At 53.2% G+C, this 15,221-nt stretch overlaps 1 long non-coding RNA gene across 2 annotated transcripts; it reads right to left on the reverse strand.

The window, feature by feature from the left end:
• Nucleotides 1-6,032: 6,032 nt before the first annotated feature.
• Nucleotides 6,033-14,881, reverse strand: LOC122698548. 2 transcript variants are annotated; one of them, XR_006342362.1, is made up of 3 exons: nt 14,737-14,881; nt 11,875-12,038; nt 6,033-6,212 (listed from the first exon to the last, which is right to left on the reverse strand). It is a non-coding gene; the product is annotated as an uncharacterized LOC122698548 (long non-coding RNA). The 2 variants fall into 2 exon arrangements; XR_006342363.1 differs by lacking the exon at nt 6,033-6,212 and adding an exon at nt 10,087-11,356.
• Nucleotides 14,882-15,221: the final 340 nt, after the last annotated feature.

A 15,221-nucleotide genomic window follows, 5' to 3' on the forward strand; every position in this document is an offset into this window, starting at 1 on the left:
CCCGCCAGGTAAGTGAAGTCCTCTGCATCACCACCCTTCAGCCTAAATAAATGAGGCGTGTCTAACCCTGATGATGCAAGTAAATCAGGCCAAAAGTATAACTGGCTTTATGTTTCCTGTCCCCAAGGCTATTCTGAAACACATAACCTGCCAGTGAATGAAACTATCCTGCAACGTGGCGGGATGGAGGAATAAATCCAAAGGCTGATACTTCTTCCCAGGAGAAGCCTCATTTCTTTATCAGCCTGTGGCTTTTAGACACCAAATTTTCTGTTCTAGGTTTCTCAACCTCCCTTTGAAGATTCCATTAAAGCAGTGGGCTTCCTCACCACAAGGGGTCATCTCTGATTACCTGGCACTCATAATGACATCTCTCCTGCTGCTCCCTAAACAGACTGAAATGACATTGTCTTCAGGGATCTATCTTTTTTTTTTTTTTTTTCATTTATTTTTATTAGTTGGAGGCTAATTATTTTACAATATTGTAGTGGTTTGTGCCATACATTGACATGAATCAGCCATGGATTTACATGTGTTCCTCGTCCCGATCCCCCTTCCTGCCTCCCTCTCCATCCCATCACTCTGGGTCTTCCCAGTGCACCAGCCCTGAGCACTTGTCTCATGTATCCAACCTGGGCTGGTGATCTGTTTCACCCTTGATAGTATACTTGTTTCAATGCTGTTCTCTCTGAACATCCCACCCTCGCCTTCTCCCACAAAGTCTAAAAGTCTGTTCTGTACATCTGTGTCTCTTTTTCTGTTTTGCATATAGGGTTATCGTTACCATCTTTTAAAATTCCATATATATGTGTTAGTATACTGTATTGGTCTTTATCTTTCTGGCTTACTGCACTCTGTAAAATGGGCTCCAGTTTCATCCATCTCATTAGAGCTGATTCAAATGAATTCTTTTTAATGGCTGAGTAATATTCCATAGTGTATGTGTACCAGAGCTTCCTTATCCATTGGTCTGCTGATGAGCATCTAGGTTGCTTCCAGGGATCTATCTTAAGTCAAAGAGATTCTCAGTTATCTGGTTCCAACCCAACAGTCTTTTGAACTTTGTGGGTACCTGTTAGCCGTTTATGTCCATTTTGTATACTCCCCTATGCTGTGTGGCAGTGGCTTTGCTGGGATGTATCACTGGAAATGATAGGGTGCAAAGAATTGCTTCCCACAGAGGCTCAGTCACTTGCTTCACACGGGAACCCCAAAAGCTGTCAGCAGAGTCATCCATGACCTCCTGCCATAGAACAGTGGCTGGCAGGATGCATCCAGGGACCCTGACACCCTCAGCATCTGGAATGAGTCCCGTGCTCCTAAGTGTGAGACTCACAGCTTCCCATGAACTATGTGTGCTGGGGCTTCTCAGTTGGTGCTAGTGGCAAAGAACCTGCCTGCCAATGCAGGAAATGTAAGAGACGCGGGTTTGATCCCTGGGTGGGGAAGATCCCCTGGAGGAGGAAATGGCAACCCACTCCAGTATTCTTGCCAGGAGAATCCCATGGACAGAGGAAGCTGGCTGGCTACAGTCCATGGGTTTTAAAGGGTTGGACATGACTGAAGTGACTTAGCACACAGCACAAGAGTGTGCTTCTAATGCTCAACCCTGTGCCCCTTTGTCCACCCACTCCTGGGGCTGAGAAGGGAGAGGAGGGGTTCACAGAGGCCAGCATGGCGTGGGTCCCATGAGTCACCTTCTGGCACCTGAAGAGCACCCAGAGCTGTCTAGGAGAAGCAGCCTTCCGGAGAATAACCCAGACAGAGAGAGCCCAGCTGGACACCAGTGCTAGTTGCCCTCCTTGTGACAGACAGCTAGAAACTCGAAAGGTCGGACACAGAAGCCGGGAGGCAGAGTGGCAGGCCAACCACAGAGGAGGCCACCAGAAACCCAGGGAGCTGAAGTCCTCTTCTCAAGTGCTTATGTTTTTTTAAGAAAACAAATGTTTCGTAACTGAGCTTGGAGGGTTTCCTGGGCAGCCGCCAAGGCGGATCATTTGGCAATATCAGCCTGGGCCATCCGTGGCTTCTGAAGGGAACCTGGGAAGTTCACGGTCACACACCTGCCTGTGACCTCTCTCCTTAGGCTTGATTCTCCAGGCTTTGTAGATTCCTAAATTCTGACTGGGAGATTTGATCATCTGAAGTTTTAAAAGGAGTTTGGTGAAGATCTTTTTTTTTTTTTTTTTTCTGGCAGTCTAAATCCTATCTTGAATTAACTCCTAACTACTCGATTAAAAATTAAGATATTGCTTCTTCAAAACAAAGTTTTTAATTCTTCAAAAATGACATTCCACTAATTAGCTTCTTAAAATCACTTACCCCATAATTGACCTGATGACCCTTCCTAGTTTTCTGCCATACACACTTCTTTTTTTCTATTCTTTGGCTGTGGTGGGTCTTCATTGCTGCACTCAGCCTTTCTCTAGTTGCAGCAAGCAAGGGGCTTCTCTTCATTGCGGTGCACTGGCTTCTCACTGTGGGGACTTCTCTCTTGTTGTGGAGCACAGGCTCTAGGCCCTTGGGCTTCAGTAGTTGCAGCTTGCAGCTTCTAGACTGTCCACTCAGTCCACTCAAGACAGATTCTTAACCACTGGCCCACCAGGGAAGCCCTGCCACACACTTCTCGGAGGTTGTGGGACAGACCCTCCCAATCTATAGTCTTATATGAGGCAGGTCGGATGCATCAGTTCCACTGTGGTTCTTGCTGTATTTGGCTTCATCTTACTGAGAAGTTGGTTAGGTACAAAGAAAGAAGCAAGCTGTCATGTCTGATGACATGCACATAACTTCACAGTGGTGAGCTGGAGCTGGTTCTCACCCCTCACCAGTTGGGAGCACATCTTCTCAACTCCACATTCCCTGACATCATGTTGGTCATTTGACATCAGCCATGGTGGGAGTATTTATACCAGGAAAACTGGCAAGCTGTACAAACCAGGCCTTTTTGTTGGGTGGCCAGGGCGGTGAGGAGAGTAGTGCTTAAAACATGTTTGGAAGAAACAAGAAACCCCAAATAGTTACCCATGCAGGGTGGAAGTGGAGCACAAGGGTGTCTGAGTTTCTCTTTTACTTTTTGAATTTTTTATCACGTGTATCATTATTTTTTTTAAAAAGAGAACTTGCTTTTTTTAGGAATAAAGACTTCCTTCCATGTTTATTAAACCCATACCATCAGCTGGAAACTGCCCGGGCTGAGCTGCCGGTTGAGGAAGTGATCAGAGCCTAGAGTTGTGTCCTCGCAGTGGCCACAGTGGAGCGACATCCTGGGGAATGGGGTGGAGGCTGGGCAGGGGTGGAGCCTGAGGGTGGACAGAGCGCAGAGCAGGAGGGCAGTCCTGCTAGAACTCCATGCCAAGTCTGAGAGGGGACCCACAGTAATGACAGGCCCCGAGCCAAGGTGTCAGCCCAAAACTCGGGTCATCAAACCCCAAGGATCAGAAACATGGATGTGAAGACAGGACACCCCAAATGGCGCAGCTCCAGGGAGGATGGGAGAGGCGGAGGTGTACAGAACAGGGTACAAGGTTCACAGGAGGAGCTTCTAGATTACGGGGCTGAGGGGCAACGCTTTAGGTCATTCCCAAGACCATTTCCCCTGCAGCATATGTTAAAAGGGGACAGCCGCTCTGCCCAGGAAGGAAGGCAGGCAAACTGGGGAAGGCAGGAAACAAGCACAAACAGGTTCCCAGACACTGGGGAAAAGGCGCCCACAAGCCCCCGAGGGAGGCTGTGGTAAACAAGTTCCAGGGAGTGAGGCAGCGCTCCAGGCGGATTCCAGGAACCTCGTCAGGCTGCAGAAAGGCCCCGAGAGGCCCCGGTCAGTGTCTGGGAGTGGGGCGGAGGTTCCCATTGGAGGAGTTTGCCGTGGCTTGAAGATTCTGGGCAGAGATAATGGAGGGCTCAGGTGCAAGAATGGGCCACAACCAGGAAAATCCATCCAAGACACAAAGCAAATGCAGGACCCAGTGGGCAGCCCTGGAAAAGGCTGGCAGGACCCCAGTGCTGGGGGAAATGGAGGCCGCATCCCACCCCCTCCTTGAGGGCTGGATACTTGGGAAGAGAGACTCTTCAGGAAGCTGAGCACAAGGAGGCCACGCCTTGCCTGGACTGGTCAGGAAACTAGGGGACGGGTAGCGGAGGATGGAGTGGGATGCTCCCTGTGGCAACAGCTGAATCCCACATCTGTGCCCTCCGTGGCCCTCAGACATTTACAAGCCTCCACCTGACAATGCAGGTGGGCAGTCCTTTTTGAAGTCATTAAGAGGGCTGCCACTAGTTGCGAAGGAATTGCATATCCCACCTTGTAAACACCTAAGTGTGGTGATGAGCCACAAGGATTAACAAGGCCACGACTTGGTCCCCTTTCTTTTTAACTTGCTGCTAAAAGTCTTCAATTTTTTATTTTTTAAATTTATTTTTAATATTTTTTTGGCTGCACCACATGGCTTGTGGGATCTTAGATCCTCGACCAAGGACTGAATCTGTGCCGTCAGCAGTGGAAGCGTGGAATCCTAACCACTGGACCACCAGGGAATTCAAATTCCTAAGACCTTCATTTTTAAGATAAATTAGATGCATAAATCTCTTATCACGGGCACAGGATGTTCCCTATCTCCTTCCATACTGCTGAGAACTGTTGTTGTTGTTGTTGTTCAGTCGCTAAGTCACATCTGACTCTTTGTGACCCCATAAACTGCAGCACGCCAGGCTTCCCTGTCCTTCACTATCTGTCTGAGTTTGCTCAAACTCACGTCCATTGAGCAACTATGTCATCCTCTGTTGCCCCTTTCCCCTCTTGCCCTCAGTCTTTCCCAGCATCAGGGTCTTTTCCAGTGAGTTGACTCTTTGCATCAGCTGGCCAAAGTATTGGAGCTTCAGCTTCAGTATCAGTCCTTCCAATGACTATTCAGGGTTGATTTCCCTTAGGATTGACTGGTTTGATCTTCTCGCTGTCCAAGGGACTCTCGAGAGTCTCCTCCAGCAACACAGTTCAAAAGCATCAACGCTCAGCTTTCTTTATGGTCCAGTTCTCACATCGGTACATGACTACTGCTGAGAACTGATCAAACTTAAAATACTGCTGAACCTACTGATTAATGACCTTCAGCCCCAAAAGCCCCAAGTCAATTACAGGTAAACTAAGTCAGTTTCACTGTCAACATGTTGAATGTTGATGGACATCACTAAATCATAATATCCAACAGCTTCAACTATTCGGGGGCATATTTTACAGCTAACTCATGCCCCAAAGCTTGTTGAGAGGTCAGCAACCCACCAGCGGATACTCAGAGGAAGACTTGCCCAGGCTTGGTCACTCACTTAACCACCACGGAGACTTGTGGCTGCAGTGTCCTGTGGTGTGCTCTAAGGATGCTGAAAGGTCCTGGCCCTAAGTAGAGGACAGGAGAGGCCCATGACAGCCGTGCCACCACCAGGCTGTAGGCTCCAAAGACAGCCCTGTGCTGTATTTGTGATTATATCTTGCACCTAACAGGAGCCCTAACGCTTAATAGGTGCTCAATAAATAATTACAGTGAATAATATGACATGCCTCTGATAACAAACATTTGAGAAATCAGGAGGAAGCAGTGAATTCTGCTAGGGAACTGAAGAAGCCTTCACAGATGAGGCCACAGAATCAAGCTGGTCCTTCAACGTAGGAGTCAACAGGCAGAAAAGGGAGAAGGGCAGTCCAGGAAGAGGGTAGCGAATGGGAGGGTGTGATGTCTCAAGAGGTCAGGAAGGAAGGAAGGCAGGATGAAGAAGGATCTTGAAATACAGGAAGGTCCAGGCCCTGTAGACTCTATGCTCTTAAGAGTCCACTGTCCACATGACAAGCTCTTCTTAGCATCAGGAGCCAAGTTGCCTCTTTAGAAACATTACTTTCTTTTTGTCCAATAGTGAAACCATGCTGTTTCCTTTCTCAGCCTGACTGCCAGGAAGCTCCTTAAGTGCTGGGTTCCTTATACCTTTTTTGTAACATGGGGCCCTGTAACAGCCCCATGTAGCACTCTTTACCCTAGGTCCTGTGTTAATTCTCTGTTGCCGCAAAACACAACAAACATGGCATCTTAAGACAATACGCCTTTATTATTCAGTTTATCACGGGAGTCTGAGCTCTTTAGCAGGGCTTCAGTCAAGGTGCTGGCCAGGGCTGGGGTCTCATCTGAGGTTTGACTGAGGAAGAATCTGCTTGCAAACTCACGTGGCTGTTGGCAGAATTCAGTTCTTTACAGGCGACAGGCAGAAGCCTCAGTTTCTTGCTTGGTGCCAGCTAGGATCCTACCCACTCTACAGGCAGTCCACAGCATGGCAGCTTGCTTCTTCAAAGTCAGTAAGGAGGTCCCCTAGCAAGATGGTTGTTACCATCTAGCATAACACAATCACACACACACACAACCACACAACTCATCACCTTTGCCCTATGTTACTGGTTAGAACAAGTGCCACACACCCATGCCTCCCTCTCACACCCAGGAGGAAGGCTCATGGGGCCACCTCAAATCTGTTCACTGCAAGTCCTCATCGGGTAGTAACCGCTCTCTAATTGAACTACTCCTTTTGGCAAATAAGAGCATCAGGTCACATAGACATACACAGTGAAGTGAGCAAACAGTTCCTGCTAAGAATGCTCTCCCTGCCCCCACAGCATTCACTGCAATGTGGGGCACAGATTAAGTTGATAACTATGAGATGAAGACATATTATAGGATTCACATTACTGCTAGAAAGACTGAGAGTCTTCTACCATCAATGTGATTATCTGATTGTCATAAATTTCTTGATTGACAAACATAAAACAAAGGTAGTAGTCATAAAGTGGGAACTAGGTCAGATATCTGCTGCTGCTAAGTCACTTCAGTTGTGTCCGACTCTTCGTGACCCCACGGACTGCAGCCTACCAGGCTCCTCCGTCCATGGGATTTTCCAGGCAAGAGTACTGGAGAGGGTTGCCATTGCCTTCTCTAGGTCAGATATCACTATTATGAATTTGGCCCTTCCCTGGAAAAATGTCTCTTAACCCCCAGCACCTATTGTTTTCCCCTACATTATAGATATAGTTAGTGCAAAGTTTCACTAGCACAGTATGAAACTCTGGGCTCTGAGGTCACATGGCATCAAGCTTAGTCACTGACTGTATAACCTTGGACAAGTTACTTAACTTCCAATAAGGACAGCAAATGCTTGTTTAGTATCTGCTACGTACCAGGCTTGGGCTTCCCTGGTGACTCAGTGGTAAAGAATCCGCTTGCAACGTAGGAGGCAGCCTGCAATGCAGGCAACTCCGGTTCGATCCCTGGGTCGGGAAGATTTCTTGGAGAAGGAAATAGGAACCCACTCCAGTATTCTTGCTGGGACCATCCCGCGGACAGAGGAGGCTGGCAGGCTACAGTCCATAGGGTCGTAAGAGTCGGACATGACTTAGGGACTAAACCACCACTACCACCATATGCCAGGCTTTTAACATACATTAAATTCATTACATTCATTTAACCCATATAAACACCCAGGAGAGTAGGCACCATTATTAACCCATTTATAGATAAGAAAACTAAGGGATGATTAAGCAGGGCCTAAGATTCTCAACTTAAGCAAGATCATGGAGATTGAAGGGTTGTGCCTGACTGCTCAGTCGGTAAGTTGTGTCCAGCTCTTTGCGACCTCATGGTCTGTAGCCTGCCAGCCTCCTCTGTCCATGGGATTTTTCCAGGCAGGAACATTGGAGTGGGTTGTCATTTCCTTTTCCAGGGGATTTTCCTGACCCAGGGATTGAACCAGTGGTCTCCTGTGTCTCCTGCATTGGCAAGTGGATTTTTTTACCACTAGTGCCACCTGGGAAGCCCGAAGGGTTAGTGGTGGACAAGATAATTGAGGGCAAGGTAAAAGCAAATAGGATGCTAGTGCTAGCAGATTCTCTAACCTGGGGTCCCCATTGCTGACCCTGGCCAAGGACAGCCAAAAACCCTGTGGTGCAGGGCAAGGGGCCCTGTCTCAGCTTCTGGAACCTTCCACTAGTTCCACAAGGGCAAGGGCATCTGTGTTAACCTGTGAGCAAGAGGAAGCCCAGGAACCAAGACTTTGTGGTCCTGGGATGACTAGTGGATAGAGGTGGCCGAAGTTCAGCCTCTGAGAGCAGAGAAGAGGGGAATGGGCTGGATAGAGTGGGCTCAACCAACAGAGATACACCTGGAGAAAGGGCCCTTTCAGAACAGCTGGCCTCCCCAAGACTGTTCAGCAAACAAGATGATGCAGCAGGGACGGGGGAAGAGGCTGGCACTCAGAGGGGTCTAGGGACCCTCCCTTTCACTCCTCACAGCCAGGAGGCTCTGGGTCTCTGCAGATCTGGGGGTCCCTTACTGAGGGTCCCTGCATCCTTCTCCTGCCCTCACCTCCAGATCTTTAGCCCTCTGAGGCTGCCTCCTGTCGGGGCTGTGGGGAGGGGACCCGTCAGAGTCCCCAGACTCTCACAGAGTCAGATACCCTCTTAATTCAGAACCCCTTCCTCTGCCCAGATGCCCCATCATCCTTGTACCCCAGCCTGCAGGCCACCATGGGAGTCTGGCTTCTCCGCAGGGCTTAGCAAAAAAAAAAAAAAAGAAACAGTGTTTCTTACATTTTCCCCGCCAACATGGCGGGGTAATAGCCAGGAGGCTCCGCCGGTTCGGAGACACAAAATGAAGGCAGCTCAGTGCAGAACCAGGCTGCAGACATAGTCCCCACGGGGCACATGGAAACCGCATGCCTGTCCTCACTCCCTCGAACACCACCCCCCACCCCCGCATCTCCCATCTCCCCCTTTCCGCCTGCCTGTTTCCCCTTCCTTGGGGCGGGGGGGGCGGACAGAGGAGTCCCCCGCGCTTTGGCGCTTGCTGCCCGCGAGCGTGCCCATTTTCCCGTGGGGGCGGGCGCATTTCTGCTCGCGAGCTGTCGGCGCGCGCTGGGCACACACGGCGATCTCTCGCTGTGATATCAGGGGCCGTTGGCGCGCGCCCGGGTGCCCCTCTGGGCCGCCTGCCCTTGGGGAGAAATGTGAGCCCCCAACACAAGCTGGAGGCTCTGCAGACACTGCACCGGCCCGACCCTCGGCCCCCGAGGTGCAGCCCAGGAGGGACTCGGGGCGCCAAGAGCGCGTAACGAAACGCAGGAGCGCTCAGGCCGGGTGACAGTCAACTTGGCGCACAAACACGGGCTCAGGGGCCGCGAGCCTTGGCGGCGGGGACGGAACGGACGGTGCGGTGCGTCTGGGATCGCAGGGTCCCGCGGGCCGGGGGCGGGGAGGCGGCTCCTCCATGCTCCAGTTGAGCCCTGGAAAAACCCCGGCGCGCAGGAGAGAGGCGGGCCAGCTCGCAGGCACGGCCGCGGATGGCGGGAACAAAGACGGCCCGCGGCCGGATGCAGTCATGGAAAAACCCATCGGGGCGCCGGGGCGGGCGCGACAGGGGAGGGGCGGAGCGCGTCCGGCCGCCCCGCCACCCTCGCCGGCCTGCCCGGGCGGGGCTGCTCTCGGATCCCGCCCCGGGAGCGCTTCTCGCGGGCAGAGGGGGGAGACCCGGGAAAACAGAGAATGCCGGGCGGGAAGGGGCGGCCTGGGAACCGAGAACCCGAAGTACCCTGGCTCCGGGGGCGGCGTGCATCCTGGCTCCGCCAGCACACCCCCGTGCTCTCGGCCGGGACTGGAGGGTAGCCGGCCTGGTGCGCGCCGGGTACACGCGGGCTGCACACGGCCACTGGGCAGCTGCGACAGCGGGTGGTGGCCGGCCTCTAGGGGGCGCGCAGACACCTCTCCCCCACCCCCAGGCCAGGGCGCGGACGCGTGTGCGGCGGCTCACACGCCTCTGTACACACATGATCATATACACGCACGTGCTCCCCGACACGCGAGCCAACCCCAGCTCCCAGGACAGAGGGAAGGAAAGCGTCCTAAGAAGCGGGGCGGATTAGATGCTTCTTTGGCGGCCCCCAGGGCAGGTGACAGAACCTCAGGAGCTAGAGGCGAGGACCCTTCGAATCTGACGCCGAGGTTAGGGTCCCCCCTCCCCCCTACTTTACAGGTGTGTGCCAGGATACCATCTCAGAGCTAGAGTTTCCCTCCCGTTCAGGACGCCGCCTGCCGGTCCTGGTCTTAGGAACACGCTTGGAGGCTAAAGATTTTTTTTTTCTCTTTAGAAAAGGAAAGTGTTGGCTGGAGTCGGGCTCAGTGACTTCTGAGGCCTTTCCAGTTACGACTTATTATGAAGAAGGAACTGGACCCAGAGACCATAAAAGGAGTTGGTGGGAGCGGAGGAAAAAAAACCTTGGTGCCTGGTTTGGCCCCAGCCACAGGCTCAAACGTCCCCTTGTTGGTGCTTCTGCCTGCAGTGGGGCGCCAGGGTGCAAACGAGAACCCATGGGGGGGTCCCTGGGGTGGGGAGGGGACGTGGAAGAGGACATGATTTTGGGGGGCCCAGAGCCAGATTCTGGAGAAGAGACCTCAGGGTCCGCCTGAGTGGGGAGGCTGCTAGGTTGGGGTGGCAGGTGGGGCTTCTTGAAGCCCGGAGGGAAGGGAGCCCACCACCTCAAAAAGTTTAGGAACAGGGCTACCTTTCTGAGGTCTGGCTGTTGGAATTGTGGGAATACAGTTGTGCTGGGAGTTCCAGCCACCTCCCAGAATACAGGGTGAGTAGAAGCAGGCGCACCAGCGACAGGACAGGGTCAGAGGAGCTGGCAGCCACTTGTGGTCTCCTTGGGAACTGAGGTTGGAATCAAATGACCCAGACCCGGCCTCTCCCTAACTTCCTGGTTTGGGGGATCTGATCCGACATCTCTGGACCTCAGATTCCTCATCTGTAAAGTGGGAACGAGAGCTGTTCGGTAGGCTCCCTCCATCCTGCCTGACTTCCTTTTCCACTTCTCAAAGCCCCTGGAGCTTGCTCATCAGGACTCCTTCCAAGGCCTAATTTCTTGAGAGCAGGTGGGGTCCAGTGGGACGTAGGCTGGGGAGCAGCGCCCCCTCGTGGTAAATATCGGGAGGGCTCGGTTATTCCGGGAGGACTCACGCGGGCTACCCTGCTTTTGGTGCCTGATGGGGGCTCTGGCAAGTTAGAGCTTCCAGGGGCTGATCCTGGGGCTCCACTCAGGGAAGCTTTTCCATCTTGCTTCAGCTACCCAGTTGAGCAACCAGAGAGAATTCTGCTTCCCCGCAGCAGCCTCCCGTCTGCCTTCTCACAGCCCTGCTTCTCCTCTTCTCCAGGCTTCTCTCACTTCTGTCCCGGAGGAATCCATTTGGCATTTACACTGTGCTTTACGGCTTACACAGCACTTTGACACACATTAACTCGTCCCTGAGGTGTGCTCTTTCTGGGTGGTGACGGCCCTAGATGGATAGAGGATCCTGGTTTGGGGCGTGGCTCCAGCACCAGAGGGCTGGTTTGGATCCTGCCTCCTCCATCCAGCTGTGTAACCAGGGCGACGCTCAAAACATTGAATAACCAGTAGGACAGGCAGCGACCAATCAGAACAGGCCCTGCCCTAAACACCAGGTACAGCCAAATATGTGTACCTGCTGAAGATTCTGGAACAGTCTCAGCCTCACGGGGCCTAGGTTTCTCTATCTGCAGTAAGGACACGGTGATCCCACTTTATAGGACTGTTGTGGAGACTGAATTAGTTACTGCATGTAAAAGATGGAGAAACCAGCGTCTGGCACATAGAAAGCACCCACTAAGAGCTTTATTACTGGTCCCATCTCTTCTCAGACTCTGTGACTCAGGGTAAGCGCCACTCTTTAAGGGATAACAACTCCCCTCCCCGCAGGGAGCCTCTATATGCATCTGGGCTTGCCCCCAGCTCACTTCCCACTTACCACACTTCCTCTATAGTTATACTACTCACCAGAAGTGCTTCTCAAGCTTTCCCACATATCCGAATTTCTGGGAGACCTTATTACGCTGCAGATTCTGATTGAGAAGGTCTGTGTGGGGCCTGGGATTCTTTATTTCCTACAAGCTCCCAAGTGGTGCTGATGCTGGTCTGAGAAGCAAGACTCCCAGAGATCACTGCAGAAAAAGAAATGTCAGCAGTTTGTAAGCCATAAATGTTCACAGAGCACTTACTCGGTGCAAGGCTTCCCTGGTGGCTCAGATGGTAAAGAATCCGACTGCAGTGCAGGAGACCTGGGTTCGATCCCCGGGTAGGGAAGATCCCCTGAGTCAGGGAGAAGGGCAACCCACTCCAGTATTCTTGCCTGGAGAACTCCATGGACAGAGGAGCCTAGCAGGCTACAGTCCATGGGGTCTCAAAGAGTTGGACACGACTGAGCGACTAACACACACAGTCAGTGCAAGGCTGTGCAAGGATACAGTCTAAGGGCTGGGCTCCAACGTCAAGTGGCAGACTAGTTATCTTGCACAAATGGAGGTTAAAACCTAGTAATTGGGCCAAAGGGCTAACATGTGCCAAAGGGTGTGCATGTGGTGAATCCATTCTCTGCCCTGTAGCCAGAGTGATACCTTGAACAGGTGATGCTCTTGGCTTTGGCCAAGATATTTTACTTTCTTCAGTTCAGGTGATCCCCGGAGAGGGCTGACAGCTGAGGGTCCTTGTCTGAAGCCTGTACTCCCAGTTCTGGGGTACCCTAAGTCCTTCAAGCCTGCAGGAGAATGGATGGTGCAGCACAATGCCCCCAAGGGGGTATGCACTCTGGCAGGAGGACAGGAATCAGCGAAGCTGGTGGAGGGGGCGGGCTGTGCAGGGAGTCCAGCAGAGGAGTTTGCCGGGCCTGATCCCAGGGTGGAGATGAACCAGATGGGCTGAGGCAGAAGTTCTCTCCCTTGGTTCCCTGAGGACAGAGTGGGATGAATCATGGGTGGGATGTAGACCACAGGCACAACCTTGGCTTTTGTTCTTCTGTATTGTTGTATTAATCAGTGTCAACTTATCATCCATCAGCTGCTATACTTCAGATTTCATCACTTTAGGTAGATAACCCTCATATTTTTCCAAGAGCAAGTGTTGTTCAGCTTGAAATAGGGAATCAGACAGTCAGCATTTGCAGGAAGGCGCATTTCTAGAAGTGTTCTGTGGTTTGGGTCCTTTGCTAAGAAAGCACCAGGTCCACCCCTCCGCCCACACATGTGATATCTTGTGAGCCTCTTTGAGGCCACCCTAGATGTCCACATTGTGTTGATTGGATGGTGTGGACAGTGATCCAGGAAGCAGCCGGCAGCAGCATGGGGAGAGGTCAGCAGAGGGACCCGAGAGAAGAGGCAGGCTATGCCCAGGAAGGAGGCTTGCTTGGTGTCAGGGACACAGCAGCTGGGTTGGCCTCATGAGGCTGTACCCTGTGCAGTCCCATGGGGTTCCGGGCTTGGCTTAATGCTTCGCCGTCCCTGTCTTGATGTCCTTTTTTTTATTTTCATTTTTGTTTTTGTTGTTGTTGTCTTGACATTCTCAATACTTTTTGAAGAAGGGGCCTTTTATTTTCGCTTCACTTGGGACCCATACATTATGTAGCTTGTTCTGCTTGCCGGCTCTGTTTCCTGGGCCCAGGGCCCATTCTGCAGGACCCGTCTGGGAGTGACTCGAGAACACGGGCTGGGGGAGGTGGGCCTGGGGCCGGGGGGGTGGGGGGGGGGGGATCCTTGAACAGGTCTTTGTGTGAATCTGGGATCATGGAGCTTGCTCCACCCAGAGGGGAGGAGAGGATGAAGGCTGTAGGCTTTTCCCAGTTGAGAACCAGGCCCAGGAAGCCAGCCCCGGAGGCTGGTCTTTCAGAGATGCCAGGTGCCTATGCTGTCTTCCGAGCCCCCATCAGTGAGACTAAGAGACAGGAGGGCCACAGGGATGGAGTAGAGGCCTCGCTTGGGTGGGACCGGCAGAGCGTGCCCTGGCTCCTGGGTCAACAATTGGCCAGGATGTGGGTGCCCTCTGGCCTGGGTTCAGATATCTGTGTCCCGGAGTCCAGCCCACTGGACAGCTCCTTGGAGACAGACTGTGAGAAGCTTGGGTGTTACTCTGTTTTGACAGGTGGCATATGGAGGAAGGAGCCTGAGAGGCCTGGACAGACTGTGTCACTTAAGTCCTGAGACCCAGTTAGGGGCTGAGTCCTGAGGGGACCCACTCTCCCCTCCCTTCTCCACCCCTCACCCTCGCCTTCCTGGGCCTGGGCCAGCTTTCAGGCCCAAATTTAGGTCATGGCTTTGTCTTTGCACACCTGATGCTCTTTCTGCTCCTGTGGTGTCTTGTCCCTCCCCTTCTTCCACTCCAGGTTGGAACAATATCCTCTCTCAGGGGAACATCCGCCGTCCCATGGGAAGGGCGTAAAGAGCTCCCACTGTGTGCCAGCGAGGGTGACTGAGGCCCGGGCTGCTCCAAACAGGAGTGCGTTACTTCAAGGAGTTCACCCAGCTGAACATTTATAAGTAGGACAAAGCCTGGCGGACCCGGGGCCCCTCGAGTGGGGAGAAAACCTGGGCGCCAGGGAGCAGAGTGGGGGCGTCCAGCTTTGGGCGCATACCCCGCCCCGCCGGGGTCGCCGGTCTCCGAGAGCTGAAAAGGGCCTCTGTGTTCCGTCTCCTGTCTGCCCGCGGGCCAGGAGCGCATTTCCGCAGCTGCGCCAGACCCCGGAGGCTCCGCAGACCCTCGGGGGACAGACGCAAATAGTTCCCGGCCCAGCTGCCCAGCCAGTTACCTTGGGAACCAAACTCAATCGCCTGACGTCACTGGGCCGTTGCGTAGCAACCGGCAAAGACTCACCCTGCAGCTCTCCCCGCCTCCGCGGTGAGGTAGCCGTCGCCATGGAGACGGCGGGACTGGGCAGGGCGGTGGATACCCTGCCCGGCTGCCCTGTCCTCCTCGCCCCTCGCCCGCCTGGTCCGTCCTGGACGGAAGGGGACCAGCCCCAGCGGAGGAAATGGCGCCTCCTGGCCTCAGGCCGGCTGGCGAGGGCCCCGTGGTGGCCTAAAGTGCGTCCTGCCGCCAACTGGGATCTCTCTCCCAGAGAGGCCTTTGTTCACCGTCACCCACCTGACTGCCCCCTTTTCGGTTCCCAGCCTGGGTTCCTGCTCTGGAGACAAGGAGCAGGTGGCAGCACGGGGCATTTCCCCCACTCCCCACCCCCATCGCCCAGGACATCTCAGCAGTGTTTGGCCACCTGCCTTGTGGGAGGAGACACTGGGCCCTGCTCACACCACTCTGCTCCCATCCTTGGTTCCCTCCTCCACCTTCCCCTGGTGCTGTGA

Source organism: Cervus elaphus, chromosome 8, assembly GCF_910594005.1.
Source record: "Cervus elaphus chromosome 8, mCerEla1.1, whole genome shotgun sequence".
NCBI classification, from domain to species: Eukaryota; Metazoa; Chordata; class Mammalia; order Artiodactyla; family Cervidae; genus Cervus; species Cervus elaphus.